The 20278-nt window shown below is 35.5% G+C and overlaps 1 pseudogene; it reads right to left on the bottom strand.

The window, feature by feature from the left end:
- The window catches only part of LOC148049235 (A-kinase anchor protein 7-like), a 32732-nt pseudogene extending 20895 nt beyond the window's left edge, over positions 1–11837 (bottom strand).
- Between the last annotated feature and the right edge of the window lie 8441 nt (positions 11838–20278).

The raw sequence follows: 20278 nt of genomic DNA, 5'->3' as shown, positions 1-20278 counted from the left end.
CACTGGTCAAAATTTTGCTAGCAGGCTTGACGTCACAATGGCACGACATGCAATCTTGGGTCTCCAGAATTGCTGTCGATATCTCTGTTTATGGATGGTCCTTTTGGACCTAAACTGTTCTGAAGGAACATTGATAGAGAAGAGCATGTCTTGCTGATCTCCGGGGCATCGCAAAGCCCCTGATTGATACAGGAGAAAGCTCTTTTTGCCAGCTACAAGAGAAGCAACCAAAATGGCTGCCGAAGGTTGCGACAAGCCTCTGAAACAGAAGCAGTACAGGAGTGTGTCGATTTGGTGAGAAAAATGTTTATTATTAGAGAAGGAAAAACCCAAAAGACTTGGAATTTAAAATAAAATTGAAGACAGAAGAAAATCAACGGCGAATTAACTCTGGTTTAAGATGATCATCTTATCTTTTCTACCTTAACTTTGTTTGTTTTCTATGGATGGACTCTTTACAAATGCCTCTTACTTTTAAACTGGACTGTTCTCTTTTTTTCCCTTCTTCCTCTATACTTTCTCCATTTTTTGTATTCATGGATTAAAAGCTTCTTCTCTCATAAGGCTGGGACGGAGCATATTTTTTACACTTTTTTTTCTTTTCCTCTCTCTGACAGAGGGGCAGAAACAGATGGAAAAGAGGTAACACTGCCAACTAGTGGCTAGAGGCTTGGCATTATTTGATAAAGCTCTAAGCTTTGTTTTCTGAAAGGCTCAGTGAAAACGTTTTGTTAATACAGGTGTTCCTTTGAAGGAAAGAGAAAGCTTTGATTTGAAAAACTCCACTGAATTTGTTTGACCAAAAAAGTCTCAGATGTTTTGGCAGTGTTTATAACCTGGAAAATAGCACAATGTGAAAAGAAAAGGCTCTTACTTTGCAAAGAATTTTCTTAGAAATTCAAATCTTTTAATAATTACAAAGAGAATTGAAAAGAGACTTGAAATTATAGATCAAAATACAGAAAATACGGGGACAGCGATGAAGTTTGAGGACAGAGCTGAAAAAATAACAGAGACATATGAAAGTGATAAGAAAATTGTTGACACTGACAGCAAACTGAGAGTGGAGGGAAATGACAAGTGTGAAATACAGAAAGGAGAAATTGATGAACCGTATCTTCATTTTGGATGTCTGAAAATAGATGAAGAAAGGAGAGAAAATTTGGCAGAAATAATGGGAGTAATCTCGGCAAAAGGACTAATGATAACAAAAGTGAAATTGATAAAAAGAGCAGATAAAGGGCTTCAAAATCTTATAAGACATGCAATGAACAACAAGTTCTTAAGAGAAGTCCACATAAGACTTATCAAGAAAACATTTAGAATACAGACTTTACAAATGGCAAGAGATATTGGTCTACACTATCTCTGGAAGGATACAGGATGATGAAATGAAATGTCACAGTAAATTTTAGTTAAATGTAGTTAAATTTTGATTGCTATGTACAACATAATAATAGCTATAGTCAAATAAATGATTAATAATTATAACAAACCATTTATATATACTAGATTGATATGAAATTTTATACAATACTGTAAGTGAGGATATGGAGATGATGTTGAAAAGCCTTTTTATAGAAGTTAAACAATTTTATATAGAATAGAATATAAAGATGTAATATGATTTCAGGATGATGTAATCAAATGTCATAATATAAATTTACTTTAAATTTACTTTATTTATTTATTTTATTTATTAATTAGACTTATATACCGCTTCACAGGGCTTTCAGCCCTCTCTAAGCAGTTTACAATTTTTTTAGCAGATTGAGTCAGCAACTTGCCCCCACAGTCTGGGTCCTCATTTCACCCACCTCGGAAGGATGGAAGGCTGAGTCGACCTTGAGCCGGTGAGATTTGAACCGCTGAACTGCAGATCACAGTCAGCTGAAGTGGCCTGCAATACTGCACCCTAACCACTGCACCACCTTGGCTCTTATGCTTTATGTTGAACGAATGTAATAATAATTGGCTTAATGGATGTTTAATAATTATATCAATTTGTATACAAGTATATTAGATGGGAGCGGAAATAATATAGAATTGAATATCATTATAGAATGTTATCAATGCTAAAATAATAGAATGATGTCACAATACATTTAGTTAAATATAGTTACATTTTGAGTGCAATGTACAATGTAATAACAGCTATAGTCAAATAAATGATTAATAATGATAATAAAGCATTTATATATACTAGATTGATAATATGAAATCTTATACAAACTGTAAATGAAGATCATGGAGATGATGTTGAAAAGCCTTTTTTATAAAAGATAAACAATTCTATATAGAATAGATTATAAAGACGTAATATCATTGGATGATTTCAGGATAATGTAATAAAATGTTATAATATAAATTTACTTCAAATTTAATATGCCTTATGTTGAAAGGATGTAATAATAGCTGGGCTTAATTATAACAATTTGTATACATGTATATTAGGCTGATGATACTAAAAATGGGAAAAAACATGGAAATGGAAACCATTAGAGAATGTTATCAATGCTAAAATGATTGAATGACTTAGAATAATAACAATGTATACAAAGATACCTTGATTGTCAATAAGTGAATTTTGATAAAATTCAAGTGAAGACTACGGAAAGGACACAGAAAGACATTGTAACCAATTGATACATTGTGTGTAATTGAAGAGGACTTTATGTGATATTTGTTGTGTGTCTGAAAATAAAAATATTATTTAAAAAAATAATATATTTTGCTAGCCATTCCACTTTTCAAAACAGATGCTTTTTCTGATGCTTTTGTCTTAAACAAAATTTGGATTCAGCTTTGAACCAAGAGATACCCACACATGTCTCTTTGAGTTAGCTGAACTCAAGACTCACAATGCCTATGGATATTCTCAGTCATCCAGGTCATGGTTGTCCCAAAGGTGTTTTTTCAAAAGGCAAAACTTTCTGGTTTTTCTTTGAAGATGTTTCATTTCTCATCCAATAAGCTTTTTCATTTCAGAACTGAAAAAGCTTCTTGGATGAGAAGCGAAATGTCTTCAGGGAAAAACAAAGCCCAGATGCCTTTGGAAAAAGCACCTTTGGGTCAAGATTCGTAAGGATTTAAGTTATTTAATGGAACTTAAGCAAGTCACTCTATGCTCCGCATGCCGAACCTATGGCACGAGTGCCACAGGTGGCACGCACAGCCATTTTTTAGGGCATGCAAGGTGTTGCCCTGTCAGCTCCAGCGAGCGCTTGACAGCTGATTTTGGCCTTCAGTTTCAGCCTTTTTTTCACCCTCCAGAGGCTTCAGGAGGCTTCAGGGATGGAGAAAAACAACGCTATAGGCAACCCAGAAGTCCATTCCCAAACTTCTGGTTTGCGCATTAGACCATTTTTCACCCTCAGGAGGCTTCAGGGAAGCCTCCTGAAGCCTCCAGAGGGAGAAAAACAGCTCATGGACATCCCGGAAGTCCATTCCTGAACTTCAATAAAGATTTGCTTCTCCTCGTTACCACACACACACAAAAAAAGACAGGACATGATTCTAAATCTGTAACACATGGATATAAAACATGTCTGTTCAATATTTTGGCTTGCCTGGGGCCACACTGAGTGAAGAGAAATTGTTTGGGCCACATGTACATAAATATATATAAAATAGTTAATGTATATAATTAATCTTCCTTTATTTTTTTAAAATATGTTTTGTTATCTTCCATTAATCACAATCCATGGCCACATGCAATCTGTGAGCCACAGGCTGGACACACCTGATATAAAAGAAGAAAATTGCACCCTTCTTCTTAGAAGAATATCTCTGTTCTGTTTTATCTCTGTTCAGACCATGCTGTTTTGTCAGTGGATAACTATACCTGGAAGTCACCAAGCTAGGTAATTCTGACTGTTTATATCTTTAATGTCTGACATCCTAGAGTGGAAGCATTTATATTTAGACTGTGCTTTTTTCTTGTTATAATTGGAAATTGTGCATAATGTATGAAATCTCTATAATCTTTTAAAGATATGAGTTCCTTCAGGGTAGTTTAGATACTGGCTGTATCATCTAGACAAGGGTCATTCTTAGCCATTATTTTCCAGACTACCTATCACTCTAGATGCCAACATGGAAATACTCTACTTTTTAACCAGTGACATCAATCTTTTTCACCATAAACTGTTAATTTTAGCTTTAACTACCGCTGCAGCTGATGTTACTGTTGCCCTTGTTTTGTGTTGCTACAGGACCAATTTCTCTTTTATCTAGAACTTGCTAAAATGTGATACAATTCTTTTTATGATTTAAAAAACAGCTGTTCTCAGTAGGTATCGATGGCAGCCATATTTAAGTTGTTTTTCATTCAAGTTAATTTAAAAATAGCTGTTGAGGGTTTTTTTTAACCAGAAATATAAAACTACTTTATGATTAAAAAGTAAAAAAATCATTTCCAACATTCTGAAATGGTAACGCTGGTAAAAAATATATCTTAAGTTCCATTACCTTTTTATATCATTTTCTGTTTTCAGATGAGCTACAATAATGGTTAGATGCATTGTCTGCATTGGAACTAAAGCTTTCAGCAGTTTAGATTCCTGGGTAAATATAGATTCTTGGACATCTTCAATTTTATCTAAAATCTGAAATAAAGAAGGATGAGAAGTGACTCAAGCTTAACAATTGTAGTTGTTTCTATTAAGAAATACTATTTCATTATAGATTTTAAAAATCTTGTGAGCTTCTTCAAAATGTTCAATTGAATATTATTAATTGGAGACAATGAAAAAAGCACCTGCAGTTTGCTTAAAAACTAGCATTGCTGTAAGAGGCTTTTTGAATTTTTTACATGTCATCTGTATTCTGAAACATTGATCAGTCATTGTCTGTTTTGGATCTCAGTTTCACTGTGAGTACAAAAATAAAAGATTTTGATAAGTATTAACATGATCTTTATGCAGTTGTCAGTTGCTAGTAGATTGAAAATAGAATAGCATTTCCATAATTAACCATGTATGACTACAAGAAGAAACTGATGTATTTTTCCATGTGATAAATTGTAATAATAAATCCATTCAATTGACTAAATTTGTTATTTTTAAATACATTATTTTTCTGAAATTGTATGGCCCATTTTTATCTCTTTGGAATGTATTCCAAATGTATATCACTGATTTATAAAAGCAGAAGAAGAAAAATACTTCTTTTGAAAGAATCTTCCTTAGTAAGCTTGCATGTGAGATGAGAATGAAAGACAAAAGAAATCCCCAAGGGAAAATAAGCTTTGATATAATTTATAATTCTGATTTGTATAATTCAAAACAGAGCAAAATACGTTTATGTTACTGGAAAAGAAAAAATAGCACTTAAATATTTTCCATATATTAAGAAAGCTAACAACCATTTAGAGACACTTAGCATTTTAGTGTATCACAATACATGAGTTATATAGATCAGTGGTCTCCAACCTTGGCAACTTTAAGTCCTGTGGACTTTAACTCCCAGAATTCCTCAGCCAGCTTTGCTGGCTGAGGAACTCTGGGAGTTGAAGTCCACAGGTCTTAAAGTTGCCAAGGTTGGAGACCACTGATATAGATCATAAGAGATTCAAATACAGATCAGCAAAAATATACTGATGACTATTGAAAAAAATATTAGAGGTTTTGCAAAGACACAATGCATAGACCTTTTCTACTGCTACTGCTTCATATTAAAGTAGAGTATCTTCTACTATCACTTTTAAAATTTATTATCATTATGGAGTTTCTGATCCTCATTACTGAGACTGTTCCATCTGAAACAGGGAAAATTAACATTAAAAAGTGTACCCCAGGGATTTCATATTCTTCCGGAAGAAATCAATAAATAACTTGCAGTCCACAAAACGCCTCCAGTGGAAAAGCTCCATAACCTTTTAAATGTAGCTTGAGGGAGATATTATCAGTAAATTATCAGTTTGGGGTTTATATACACACATATTTTTTTAATAAAAAAATAAACGGAAGATATACCTGAATATGTATTAAACATGACAGATTAAAATATAGGAATATGTTCTACTAATGACATTTCACACACACACACACACTCACACACACACTCACACACACACACACACACACACACTGTATTCCAATAATTAAGGACATATCACATAGTAAATCAGAAAAATGTCTCTTTACAACCATTTTTAAGACATACATGTTCCAGTATAATTGACAAGCATGGACAATTTTTTGCCTAAATCTTCTAAAGTTGAAGACTTTTTTCAACTTTTCAGGTAAAGAAATGAAATTGAACAGATATATATATATATAGAAAGAAAGGTTTACTTTCCAATTATAACTTTATAAGACTTGCCTCCTGCTCCCTTCATCAGTTTGTTTTTTCCTAGATATGTTTCTGTTAGCTTATGTATTGATTCTTAATTTTGAAAACCAAATTCCCAGACCTACAGTAAACAACTTATCCAAATTTTGCCTAATTAATACAGCAGAAAGATGCATTCCTGTAATCTGAACACTGTTACTGTAACCTAGAATATACTAGGCACTTTAAGCAGCTACATTACATTACTATTGATGTTCTTAAAAAATATCATTTTTTAAAAACATAGCTGTCTTCCACTTTAGAGACTGGGCAGTGGGGGGGCCTCTGCCAAATTTTATTTTGTTTCCTGAAAAGTTGAAGAAAACCTCTTGTAAAATGAAAATTGGTGTACTACAAGATTTTGTTACTTATACAATCTTACATGCTACTTGGTGGATAACATGAGATATGCTGACTGCAGATCACATTAGATTAGATGAGGAGCAAGTTTGTTTCTATCTCTATTTTTTTGTAAGTGTGTTGTCCCAATTTGGGTCTGGTCTGGTGCCGAAGCTGATGAACACCGGACACGAGGTGTAGGTTTTGTTTCCTTTTATTGAAGTGCTTCAGCAAAAAGAGTCCCAAGAGAAAGGATTAAGAGAGCTTTAAACAATTTCACTAAAGCAGAGGCGGGACCAGGTGAGATATACTGTATAAGAAATATCATCTAATAAACATTTTAGTAATGATCTAACAATTTGTTCTGTTGGTCTCTAGTTGTCCCTGTTCCTAAGCCTGGAGTAATGAATGCTCTAGTAGTTATCCAATACACATTCTATTCACTCCAGTCCATCCCTATTTCTAACTTGTAGCTGAGGTATGCCGGATGTCTAACTCTTTGTTACTGTTATCAGCCCTCTAACCACCTATAATGGTTACAAGGGTTAGACGTGCATATGCTCTGTGAATAAACACTCTTTGTTCTTTCCAGACAGCCACTAATACAGGCTTCCATGTTTTCTTTCAAGTGTGTATCATAGCCTTGCTTTTAGTAGACAGCCCATCAAGTCTTATTTCTATTATGGCAGGCATAGAATTTACAACAAGTAATCAAAACACTGATCAAAAATCCAGAAAAAAAAAAGAAAAAAAATAGTAAATCTATGCAAAGATCAAGATTTAATAAGCAAAATGTGATTTGGAATTCATGTAGGCATATATGTAGAGACCACCTTAAACCAAATGCATCGTTTACTAAGACCATACAGCCATAGTAGTCACCAAGAGTAATCACTGGAGTGAAGGATTTTCCATTTGTGTTCCAAAACTGCAATTTAAAACTGTTCTCCTAAGTTCTACATAAAATAAGATAAATGCATCTATAATGGGCAATACTTATCAAAATTGCTACCAAGTATTATTCAGTTCATTTACTATCTAAGAAAGAAAGTGGAAAAATAAATTGGTGTTATCAGAATAAAAATTCAGAACTGCAGAAACTAGATGAACATGGAACATTAAAAAAATATGGTGGATCTCAGGGCAAAATGGGTAGATTTGACAAAAGGAGAAAAAGTACATCCTCAGTATCCCTAATTATCTTTTAACCCCAAATAAAAGAAGAAGAAGATAGTTCCTGGAATGGTCATCAAATTTTTGGGAAACTGATTGGCATAGGTTACCATATGAATTCCCAGAGTTTGGTTAGATATTCATTACAGGCCAATTTCCTCCAGATTCTTGTGCAATCTATAGTACCAACTCATCCTGAAACAGCAAAATTTATAATTTATTCATTTCTTTGTTCTAGTAATATACCATCAAATCAATATAAACTCTGTTGTTTACAAAACGATCAGCAAAAAATTTCCATAGTAGTTAAAATATTCTATGGTAAATTGAAATGACCAATAGCACATAAAAATTACAACACAACAATAAATTTTATTTATAGTGATCATAAAAACAAAACAAAACAACATGACAAAGCCAAAGGAAATCATTCCGGCAATGAAAGCAATATCAACAACTCTAAGTTAAGTATGACAATAACAAACTTGACTGTCTTCACTTGAGTAGCTTCTGAAACACTAGAAGCAGCAATACATTCTACAAAATAATCAATAATAATAGTAAACCTGAAATAACAAAATAAATCAAAACACTTACCTTAGTTACCACTAATACAGCTCTCATTCATCCCTTCACATAGTAAGGAACGGATCAAGCAGAGGCTAAGAAATCTGGTCGAGACCTCCTCCTTGCTACGCTCATAGTATACATAGATGTGGCCTTCTAATGTCTTCCAATCTTCCAATAAACATCCCAATATAGAGCCGGGCCTAAAGAAACCTCCTTTCTGCCTCATGGTAGGACCCTGACCAACCCTCAGAGTCATACTCATGGCATGCCCTGAGTCTGGAAGACTGAATGAAGACTAAGCCATTCTTAGGAAAAGAAAGCCTGTCAGAATTTTTATAATTAAAAATTGTATTGGAAAAGGGAATTGTCAAAAAGGCTATTTTTCTCTCTCAAACATGCCAAGAAAGCAAGCTCCATTTCTTTTCCTTCTATGGGCATATTGTTTTTCATGAGTACACAAAAGACAATCCTTTCCTTGTTCTTTCTCTCATTTGGCCTAAAAACATAGAACGCTTGTCAACTAAGCCTGTAAAAATAAATCAAAAAGAAAGGTATTAGTATTTCATCCCTTTTTGCTGAACTGTTAAAAGGAGTAAAGGAAGGAAGGAAGGAAGGAAGGAAGGAAGGAAGGAAGGAAGGAGAAAGAAAGGAAGGAAGGAAGAAAGAGAGAAAGAAAGAAAGAAAAAAGAAAGAAATGTGCAGTGCTTCATTGATCCATTTTTGTTTCTCCCTGCCCCACAAAAAATCCGCAATGGTCCAGCCTTTCAAGACTGATAGCCCAGCTCAGTATGAAATAATCTTTGGAAACAGAGACTGGCCAACTGGAATGAAAGCAGTAGATCAAATTGAAGCATAACAGGTGGATCAGTCTTCCCTGCTCTTGCCTGCAGAGAACAAAGAATTATATTTTAGAACCAGAGCAAGAAAATTCACAGAACAGAACCCATAAAGGACTTAAAAGGCCTTATAGTACAATCTCCTGGTCCGAGGTGGTATCACAGGTGGGTTGTTCCTGCTGAACCAGTAGTGGAATTTAGGCCTAGATCGTAGAACCGCAACAACCCAGGCCTGCCATGCCCCCAAACCAGTTCCCTCATCACTACTGGGCTGCCGCCATTTTGGTTTTTAGTGTCTGCTCATGCGCAGTTCACTGTAAATTGTTCTTGGCATGCACGAAGAACAATTTACATTGAACAGCACACCTGTGTCTGGCACACATCTGGTGTGTGGGTTGGTTGTGAACCGGTAGTAAAACTGGCAGCAACCCACCCCTGGGTGGTATTCAGCAGGTTCTGACCAGTTCTGGAGAACCGGTAATGGAAATTTTGAGTAGTTCGGAAAACCGGCAAATACCACCTCTGGCTGGCCCCGCCCCAATCTATTCTCTGCCTCCTGAGTCAGGGAGGAAATGGGGATTTTGCAGTTCCCTGGAGTGGGGAGGGAATGGAGATTTTACAGTATTCTTCCCCTGTCATGTTCACCAAGCCACACCCACCAAGCCAAGCCAAGTCCACAGAACTGGTAGTAAAAAAAATTGAATCCCACCACTGCTCCTGGTAATAGGTGGCATGTCCCCAACTCACAAGTCGGAAGCATGGATCAGACCATCAACTTTAACACAAATAGGACAAAGGGTGAAGGGACTTTCTGAGATTCAGAAAGTGGCACAACAAATGAACCCATCATTTGATTTAGAACAATGAGAGAGGAAAACCACCACAGAAATAATCCTGGATATTTCCCTGTGTAAAACACTGCATGGTACCCTCATAGATGCAAATGTTTGAGAAATGAATGAATTGGCAAGCATAGAAGTGTTTATCGGCCCTTTTCATAGGAGTAATTCTAATTTAAGTAATGGGGGACTGATATCTCTTCCATAATTCTGAATTTCTGAAACCAAGTGGATATTTTATCAGAGGTGTTACCAGACTGCTGCCAGTTCAACTACAGAGCAGACTGCACAATATACAGAGATAGCAATTTCTAATTCTGCAACACATTGAACTGCTTATTTTGTTAATCTTTTTCTTATCTCACAATGTTAAGCAAGATTAGTCAATCACTTATATAACATCCTTGTAGAAAAGCCAATGTTTCAGCTTTATAGACAAAATACTTTAATCGTGTACTTTGCCATGGATACTGGATAAGATAGTATTTTTTTTAATGCGCAGGCTACATCATCTGTTTCACCTATGTCTATGTATCCATTCAGAAGAGAGGCCGACTGGTTTGCTGGAGGGACCAACCATAATAATGTCTTTCCTGCTAGGGGGGCTAGGACTATATGAACAATTGATTATGAATAAATTTCACCTTTTTTGATAACAGACCAGGCACTAATCAGAGACAAAGGCTCTGTTTGTAAATTTCTTAGTTTCTATAGTTAAGCCACATTTAATCACTTACCTGGTTATTTGTTATTGGTATTTCAACAAAGTAGTTGGGTACATCCCTTTTCTGTTTATTATAGATTATGGCCTCCAGGTACCTTCTATACCACAAGTATATTTTGTTCTCCTTTATTTAAACTAAATAGCTGTTGATCAAGAATATTCTCCTGTAGCAACCCTAAAGTGGCCCTTTTTTAATCTTCTTCATTTTCATTCCATAGATGAGCATTTAATGTTCCCATTGACTCTGCATTTGGGGTGTCATGATGCAGTTTCTTCTCAGTGACTATTTTCTTTAATTTATTTTCTTTTTGCTCTTCTTGTAAAAGCTTTTCCAGCATTAGCTGCTTTGAGTCCCGGTTCCACCTAAGCTGCTGTGGCAGGGTTTCTTTTAGAATGAACTCTTTTGCCTCTTGGTGGAGACACTTAGAATCCATCCCACGTACCCCTTCCTCTGCTTGCTGGTGTTTCGTTTTAGCAGCTATTATCTCTTCCCCATGTTGTGCCTGCTGCTTCACGGGAGATATATTCTTAGGCGTGTTGGAAAAACGCCAACAGATATTCTCCAGTGACATTTCTCCCAGATTCTCTTCTAGCTGCATAGTGACACATGGAGACAAAAACTCCTTTTTTTACATTCTGTGGAATCCTCTTTGCAGGCACAGATGATATCTTTCCATTGTGATTCCAGTGCTGCTGTACATCAACAGTTACAGATGGTGCAATGTTTTTCTTTTGTACCTCTACAGATTTCTCTGGATCCTCTCTTTCGTCCCACTGCTGCTGAATGCTCCCTATCATATGCTGAGATTTTTCCCCTTTTCTCTGCTGTATATGATGCATCCTATGTGGTGCCTCCCTTTTTCTGATAGCTTCTATATGGGCCTCTACTACCATTGGGAAGACAGCCTTTGTGTTGGCCTGGTTTGTATTTCCTTTTAACAATTGTTGACCTCCATTTAGATGGTTTGGCAGCTTCTTTGCCTCCTCATTTTCCTCACTCAGTAGCAGCAATTGCTGATTCATAACCTTGGCTTATAACCAGTATTTTCTAATTTGTTTGTCTTATAAAGTATCTTTTTTAAAGGCTTGAGACCAATTATGTGAAGAACTACAAGAGATTAAATGGATGGTAGTTGCTAAGCCTAATTGCCAAGAATGAAAAGATACGTTTCATTAGATAACTCTATCACATAATGGAAAAAGCCTTGAGCAGCAGGACTAGGCTTTGTCTACATTTTTGGGGGTGTTGAGACCTAAGTGAAAAAAACAAGGAAAGACAATGCTAGTCACACAATCTTTTTCCTACGATGTCACTTATGATGGATGTATATGTCTCAAGTATCGGCAGATTAACCATTTATATCAGCTATGCCAAGCCCAAAGAGAGAAAGATAATTCCCCTTGATAGTTTAAAAAGTCATTGGCAACTCACTTATTACTTACAGCACAAGAGAACTTACTAGTGTCTTTATAACAGATGTTCTCTGTACATTCTCCCTTGTCTTTTCTTGTCCATAATGCCTAATTTTATAATACAGTAAATATATAATACAGTAATATAATACTAAAATAATATAATACAGTAATACATAATGCATAATTTTATAATAGGTAAAGGTAAAGGCTCCCCTCACACATAAGTGCTAATCGTTCCTGACTCTAGGGGACAGTGCTCATCTCCATTTCAAAGCCGAAGAGCCAGCGTTGTCTGAAGACGATTCCATGGTCACGTGGCCAGCATAACTAAATACCGAAGGTGCACTTTTAGCTTCCCACCAAAGGTGGTTACTATTTTTCTACTTGCATTTTTACATGCTTTGGAACTGCTAGGTTGGCAGAAGCTGGGACAAATAGCAGGAGCTCACTCTGTTATGCGGCACTAAGGATTCAAACCGCCGAACTGCTGACCTTTCAGATCGAAAAGCTCAGCGTCTTAGCCACTGAGTCATTGCTTCCCAATTTTATAATATAGTAAAATAAATAACAGCAAGTTGAAGTACAGACAATAATATAGCACTAAGATTACACTCAAATAAAAGCAAATACAAAAAGAATCGCATGAGCTAATGTGGGGAGGAAAATGTTAATTTTAAAAAGGGAAATACTTTATAATGTGGGAAAAAGAGATACATATGACCCATTCCATTTTTGATGTCAAAAGTACTTACATGAATCTTACCATCTCTTTAGTAGCAGTCAGACTGTGATGACAATATCAACAGATGAGAACTTCAATACCTTATTAAACTTAGGACAAGGTATTATCTAAAACATGGCAGATATATTAATTGCAGCACAGGGTTCTGGGAATTTCCATCTTGCCTAAATTACACTCTAAATTATAGTACCTCAGATAAGGATAACTGTATGAAAAAAAGCAAACTAGACCCTCTTCAGCAATAATACTTAAAAACATTTAGCTGAAGGTTTTACTTTTCTCCCTTCACTCCAGTGGGAACATTTAGATGGTTGTGAACTTAATGGAACACAAGATGCATAATAACCTTGTCAGAATAACATCATTTTAGAGCTGCTTTTCCCCTTGCCAAGTAAGCAAGGAAAATTGGGAGGGGAGAGGAGTTCGGAGATTTGACCGTTAATGGTGTTTTAAATTTAATGTTTCCAGAACTGAATGGAATAGTCCCACGTAAATTAGTGCAGCCGCTCACAAAACATATTGCATATTCTTTTCAATTAAGCTTAAATCTGATGGCAGATTTCAGTTGGGGCAGCACTTTTATTTTGGGCTGCTTCTTTACCTTCAAGAATTGCAAGAAGCCATCCAATTTACTCTGAGATAATTGAAGAGTAATTTAAAATTTCAAATAAGCTAAAAGGGATTCAGTGACGCAGTAGGTTAATGTCAAATTGAAGACAACTCTATTTTTAAACAAAAAACACTACCTTACCAATGTTGTGGAATAATGATCCTATACCCCCATAGCAGGCAAGGCCAATCAATAAAGAAAACATTTGTTCAATAGTTAGATCAGTTCTGCAAGAGCAGAAACAAGCATAATTACAATATTTATCAACATGCATAGCACAAGATGTTCGTTTTTCATTGCTTTAATGGGTGGTTTTGCTTCATATGGTTACATTTTTACTTGTCTTCTTCATCATCATCATCTTTCTTTTTTTTCTTTTTTTTGCATTTTTGACCATATAGCAAAGACACTTTGTTCCCAGTATGGTCTTTTAAAATGCTGAATGGTCACTTCTTCATCCTGGACTATACTCACATATGTAAATTACCTGGGTATCCTTGCAGGAGATAATTAAGATCTGTCTCTGCACCAGCATGACAGTAGGCAAGTGGGAAGGTAAAGTGAACGCAGAATAGCTAATGAAGACAAACTGTTAGCTAAGAGAAACTTACTAAAGCAAAAATATGATCTGCAATAGAGAAGCCAAGCATTTTTCACATGTTCCTCACGCAGGGATTATCTCGAATTCTTTTTTTTTTAAAGCAAAATCTTTGGCCAGAGAGACAAGTCATTTCTAAGACACTGAATGCTTCCCTCAGCAGCATGTGGGTTCCCTTCCATATCTTCATGCTGCTTTTTGATAGCCAGGACCATAGCTTTCTTCAGCCCTGCTAATATATCAACTGTGGAACCCAAACTGGGTCCTAGCACAATTCTTCAATGTAGGAAATGAACAGGGCTATATATAGGCCACACCAAATTGAATATGTAGGAAGAGTGAAGGACAGGAGGAAGAAAACAAAGCAGTTTCTTCCAAGTCTATTGCACATGCCTTCTTGATGGTTATATAGATTGGTTTCATCCACAAATGTCTCTACCATAGGATCCAAAGCAAAGAGGCCCACAAAATCCAGTGCCATCACCAATTTTATGAACAATACCAACTCTATAAAACCAGACACATCACTAGAAGCCAAAATCACAAGACTACATTTGAATTACTTTGGCCATGTTATAGCAATAGCAATAGCACTTAGACCTATATACTGCTTCACAATGCTTTATGGTCCTCTCTAAGTGCTTTACAGAGTCAGCATATTGTCCCCCCAACAATTTGGGTCCTCATTTTACCTACCTCAGATGGATGGAAGGCTGAGTCAGCCTTGAGCCTGGTGAGATTTGGACTGCCAAATTGCAGGCAGCTGGCAGTCAGCATAAGTAGGCAGCAGTACTGCACTCTAACCACTGCACCACCATGGCTCATTTATGTGTGCAAATTCATTAGAGAAGTCAGTGGTGCTAGGAATGGTTAGTGAAACAAGAAAAAGAGGCAAGCAAAAAAAACATGCTGTATCAGTTATGAGACCATCATAACTGATACAAAGATGAACATCCAACAACTAGTGGGAGGAAAAACTGTGCTTGACAGGGTAGCATGGAGAACACTTGCCTTTAAAGTCACCAAGGCACAACTAAAAGGTTAAAATGACAAACAATAATATGACCTTAATCAAATCAAGAACATTTTCCATTTGCTGCAAGAAAGAACAGAGATTTAGCTGTTCAGCAGAGTGATGTCCCTCTGTCTGGCTGTTTTTGCATGCAATGCCCTGTAGCAGCATCCCAAGGAGAGGAGTTGAAACAATTAATGTTCAGGATGCGAGATAGGATATGGATATTTTTCAGTCCTTCTTCTAACTAGTGCAGTATACAGGTCCTCAATGGAAGGGAGGCTGGTTGCAAATGTGATTTTTTGTTGTTGCAGTTATAACTATTTTTCTCTCTTATTTCTCTATCCATAGGGAAGCAAAATTATAATTAAAAATATTTATTTTAGTCTACAATTTTTTAGAAGCATTGTAAAGCAAATAAAAACTGAAGTTTGCAACTATTTTAGTCATTTAAAAAGGAACCAGTTCAGTTTTCCAAGCCCATATGTACCTATACACCCATATCCTTTGAGGTAAGGATAAAAGGAATAAGAAGCCACAGGGATTAAATGCATGAAAGAAGATAAAAAAAGTTAGCTAATTATAATACCCATATTATTCACTATACCTTCCATATCTTTTTGTCCTACAGACCATCCTTGCCTCTGCCAATCTCTTCAAAGGTTGCCTTTTATTCTTTAAACTTTGCATCTCTTTCAAGATTTCACAGCTCTAGCCAAGACTTTCTCACTCTCCCTTTTCAACTGTTCATTGTTTATTTGTCTATTTCTTTTGCAATTTGATCCTCATTCATTCTTTTTATAAAAACAACCCATCTCCACATTTTTTTCACGTTGATCATTCACTTTTAAATTCAAGCCATGTACAGTACCATTAGCAATCATTCATAATCCTAATTCTTTTTTTATTTACTACACTGCCTAAATACTCAATTCCCACTCCTTTCAACTGACTTTTATGTTTCTCCGGATATGCAGTACCAACTCTCATTCCTGCAAAACATAGTGGGCAAAAATATGCCCTTATATGAAACTATTTTCATTTCACTGAAACAACATTATTTTCTATGTTCATATAAGATGTGGAAATATACAACTTCTTCTTTTTTTCCTATCAGACAAATACCTTGGTCTTTGATGCATTAATTTTTAGATCCATGCTCCATTGGAGCATACAATACAGTAACATTTGCTGAAAATTACTTGAATCCCCAATCAACAACAAAATGTCTATGCAAAATACACATATTTTCACAATCAATATATTTCTACCATCTTCATAAGTGTTCCTTATAGATATAAAAAAGGAACTCAGAACTCATTACACATCCTTGCTTTAATCTCATTCATTGTTGAACCATTTGTTAAGAAATCTATTTATTCTCACTCATGCTTTGGGTGCATTATATGCGACTCTTAATCATACCTAGCAACCAATTTTCAACTCTAAAGTCTCACAAAACCTTCCCTAATTCAACTCTATTCATGATTTATTTATTTATGACTCTATTCATTATTTATTTGTTTATGGGATTTATAGGACCACCCAATTCAAACAACGTTAACGCTGGGTGACATAGAACAAAACAAGCAATAAACAAACAAACAAAAAAGCATGCAACATTTAAAAAAAAGCAACCCAATATATAAAATATAAGCTGGTTTACAAATGTGATTATATTATACTCATTTCTTTGCTATGTGCCTGAAAGAAAAGACTTATGCATAAAAACCAACAAAACTTTCTTCCAAACAGATATTTGTCAGTCTTTTTCATATTCATTTTTGGGTCTTCAAATGATCAGACCACTTTTTTCTGTGTACTCTTATTTCATTTCCATCCATCTATTCTTGTCTCCTAGCAGAACATTTTTCTTCTGGATTATATTTCTTCCATTTCCTACATCATGTTGAAATATAATTGCTACACCATACTTCAATCACAATCAGAGGGAAAAGACCAACAGAATGATGAACTAAGTGCTGTAAATTCTGATAAATCAAAGATGGTGAAATATTCATCACTTCTTCTAAATTCCACATTTATATATGCAACAATTGAGATTGAAATGCTGCATCCAAAATCAAAACTTTAAGGGCAAATAAAATATTATTTTTCCTGCATAAGAATATGGCAGTTGTATTGCTCCTATTTATTTCAATGAAAAACTTTGTCCCATGATTATCAACATAATCCTCACATATAATCATTTGATTTTTATCCCATCTTTCTTCCAAGGTGTTCAGGGCAGTGCTTATTGTTCTTTTTCTCTCGCAAAAAATCTGTAGTCTTAGAATGATTGGCCCAAGATTGTCTAGCAACTAGACTCAAAAACAATACCTTAAGTCATAAACTAAATACCACAGTGGTTGAATTCCAACAATAAAGGAAGCCATAAACAATCTTATACTGTCTGGAAATGATCCAGAATTTCTGGATATATTAGAGATTGTTATGGCACCTTATGCATTCTATGGTCTTTATCACTGAACTGAAATCTTCCTGAAATACACAACATACTCCAACTTACAAAAGGTTAATAAGAGCTGCTAACTAATATTAACAACTACTGCTGATTTCTATGGATCTATGAACTGTTTAATATAAGTTCAAACACCTGGAGGTCAGTTATTGTATTTCTATGATACTTACCCAATCTTAATTATTTTTCCAAACTGTTTTGAAATGTAGTCCTCTTGTTTTGTTTAGTGGTTTGATTATTATACAATAATAATCCTTAAGAGATTTTTTTTCAAGCTTTGATGAATAAAATATCTCAACGATGCTTAACATGTCTACATTTCCTAGCAGGTAACAATAAAAATAAAGGCACTGCAATAAAACTGATTAGCACAGTACATAGACAGGGATAATGGAAAAGACAAAGAATACCAAGTTATTGAAACTTTTTAAAGTTTACATTTAAAACTACATGGACCACCAACTATAGAAAAAGATATATCTTAGTTCAGTATAAGGAGTTTTTTATCACATTTTATTTTTCTCCCCTTATTAATTAGGTTTATTAAAAAGAGGATAAGACTCAGTTTGCTATCAACAACCCAGCATGGATTAAATATCTCCTGCAAGTGAGTGTCTATTGATTCCTTATGAAACTGTGGCAAGAATGATGCTAATTTATAAACTTAGAATCACACTTTCTCAAAACATGGACATGGACAGCATCCTGCTGCAGGAAGATGACCTAAAAGCAGGGCATTGGCTTATTTTATTGGGAGTTAGAGGAATCTCCATGGCAGAAATATTTATCAAACAGATGAATGCTTCACACACCATAAAATCTGATGCCATTGAATACTAATAACAGAAGACAAACCTAGCAAATTAAGGTAGTGGACCGATCTCCTGTGGCCTTTTTCTTATGTTGCATATTTCATCATAGTGTTTCAGCATCTTAGAATATCTATGATCTATTTAACAGAGAATGACTAGAAAAAATGAAAGAAAAATCTAACCTATATATGCATGAGAAAAAGCTGAATGCAAGAAGATTATGCTCATAAATGTAACAAGCCTTGTTGGGCCTGGAAAATCCAGATATGTGTCTACCTGCTGTATCTGAAGTTCATTTCTAGGTTCTGTTCTCCTAAGAACAGTATTTAGATGCAGATATAATAGCACAAACAAACTTTGCATTAAGCTAACATGTTCACACCCTAGGAAGATCAGCATCTGAAGAATCTCATATGATTCGGAGTTGGTTACTGTCAGCTGCTGTTTGTGGCAGAGGGCCAGACTTAATTCTGCAATTTGCAGGACCATCTAAAATTAGTAAGTTGGATCTGTAGCATTACTTTAAAAAAATACGCTTAGTTGCAATGTCTACTGCTTCGTTACATTATCAAAGTACTTTCAATTCAGAACAAGTCCAGAAATAAATCATAATCCCATTCTTCCAAAAACAAAATAACATTCAATTGAGTGGAGTTATACTCTTAAATTTTTAAGTAGTTTTTGAGGTCAACATAGATATGGGTGTAGAAAGAGAAAAAAATAATGTTGGGCAAAGATGTGGAACTTTCCCTGCTTTGAAATCTAGGTCAGCCTAGACCCGTGATGGAGAACCTATGGCACACATGCCAGAAGTGATATGCAGAGCCATCTCTCTGGGCACATGAGCCGTCATCCATTGCTTTTCTGATCAGATGGTGCGCCAGCCGTCTGCTCTTCAAGCATGCACGAGCGCCAAAACCCCCAAAACAGCCTCCCAATGTGCATGTGCACGCTGGGAGGCTGCTCTTCTGGTTTCCGGCACATGCATACGTGCCGGCCACCTGGTCTTCCAGTTTCTGGCACACATGCATGTGTGAAGACCAGCTGGCTAGTGTGCATGTGTGCACCTGAAACCGGAAGATCATTTTCCTATCGTGTGCATGCACAATGGGTGGTTGCTCTTCCAGTTTCTGGCACATGCATGCGCATTCACTCACAATACCTGTTTTGCCATTCGGCGCCAAAAAGGTTTGCCAACACTGGGCTAGGCAAATATTCAAATTCCAAATATTCACTGCTCAAAGAAAAATAAATTATGTAATTTATTTTGTTTTTATTGACACAAATTCCACTACTTTTACCTCCATATGTTCTAAATTAACCTTAAAGTCTCTATCTCTTACTCAAAAATATATTAGAAGAGGTAGAAAATATAGTGTCAACCAAGTATTGCTGAATTATCAATCCAAGGATTTCCATTGAGAAGTCCCAATGAATTGGAAGACAAATATGCAAACAGAAACTTGAAAATGTATGTTAAAAAGATGATTATGTAATGCTATAAAACTATTTAGCCATGGAAACATTAGACTAGATAAATATTTTGTCAACCACCCACCAATGACAGCAGTGCTAAATTTTCACTGCTGGAACGTTTATCAGCCACATGCTTATCTTTATTGAATTTCCTTGGGGGATATTTTAGATATGACATCCAGTAGATTGTTACATTAAGTTAAGATGACTAATAAAGTGTAAATATCCACACCACACTACAATTTATAGAAAAGCTAACAAGCCAAGTATCCTGTATGAACCAATAGCTAAATCAATCATTCATCTAATAAAAGAG

This window comes from Thamnophis sirtalis, unplaced genomic scaffold, assembly GCF_051295495.1.
Source record: "Thamnophis sirtalis isolate CommonGarterSnake01/CBP01778 unplaced genomic scaffold, rThaSir2_p1.2 scaffold_2, whole genome shotgun sequence".
In the NCBI taxonomy this organism is placed as follows: domain Eukaryota; kingdom Metazoa; phylum Chordata; class Lepidosauria; order Squamata; family Natricidae; genus Thamnophis; species Thamnophis sirtalis.
The sequence above is the reverse complement of the archived record's forward strand: the minus strand, read 5'-3'. Positions and strand labels throughout refer to the sequence as shown.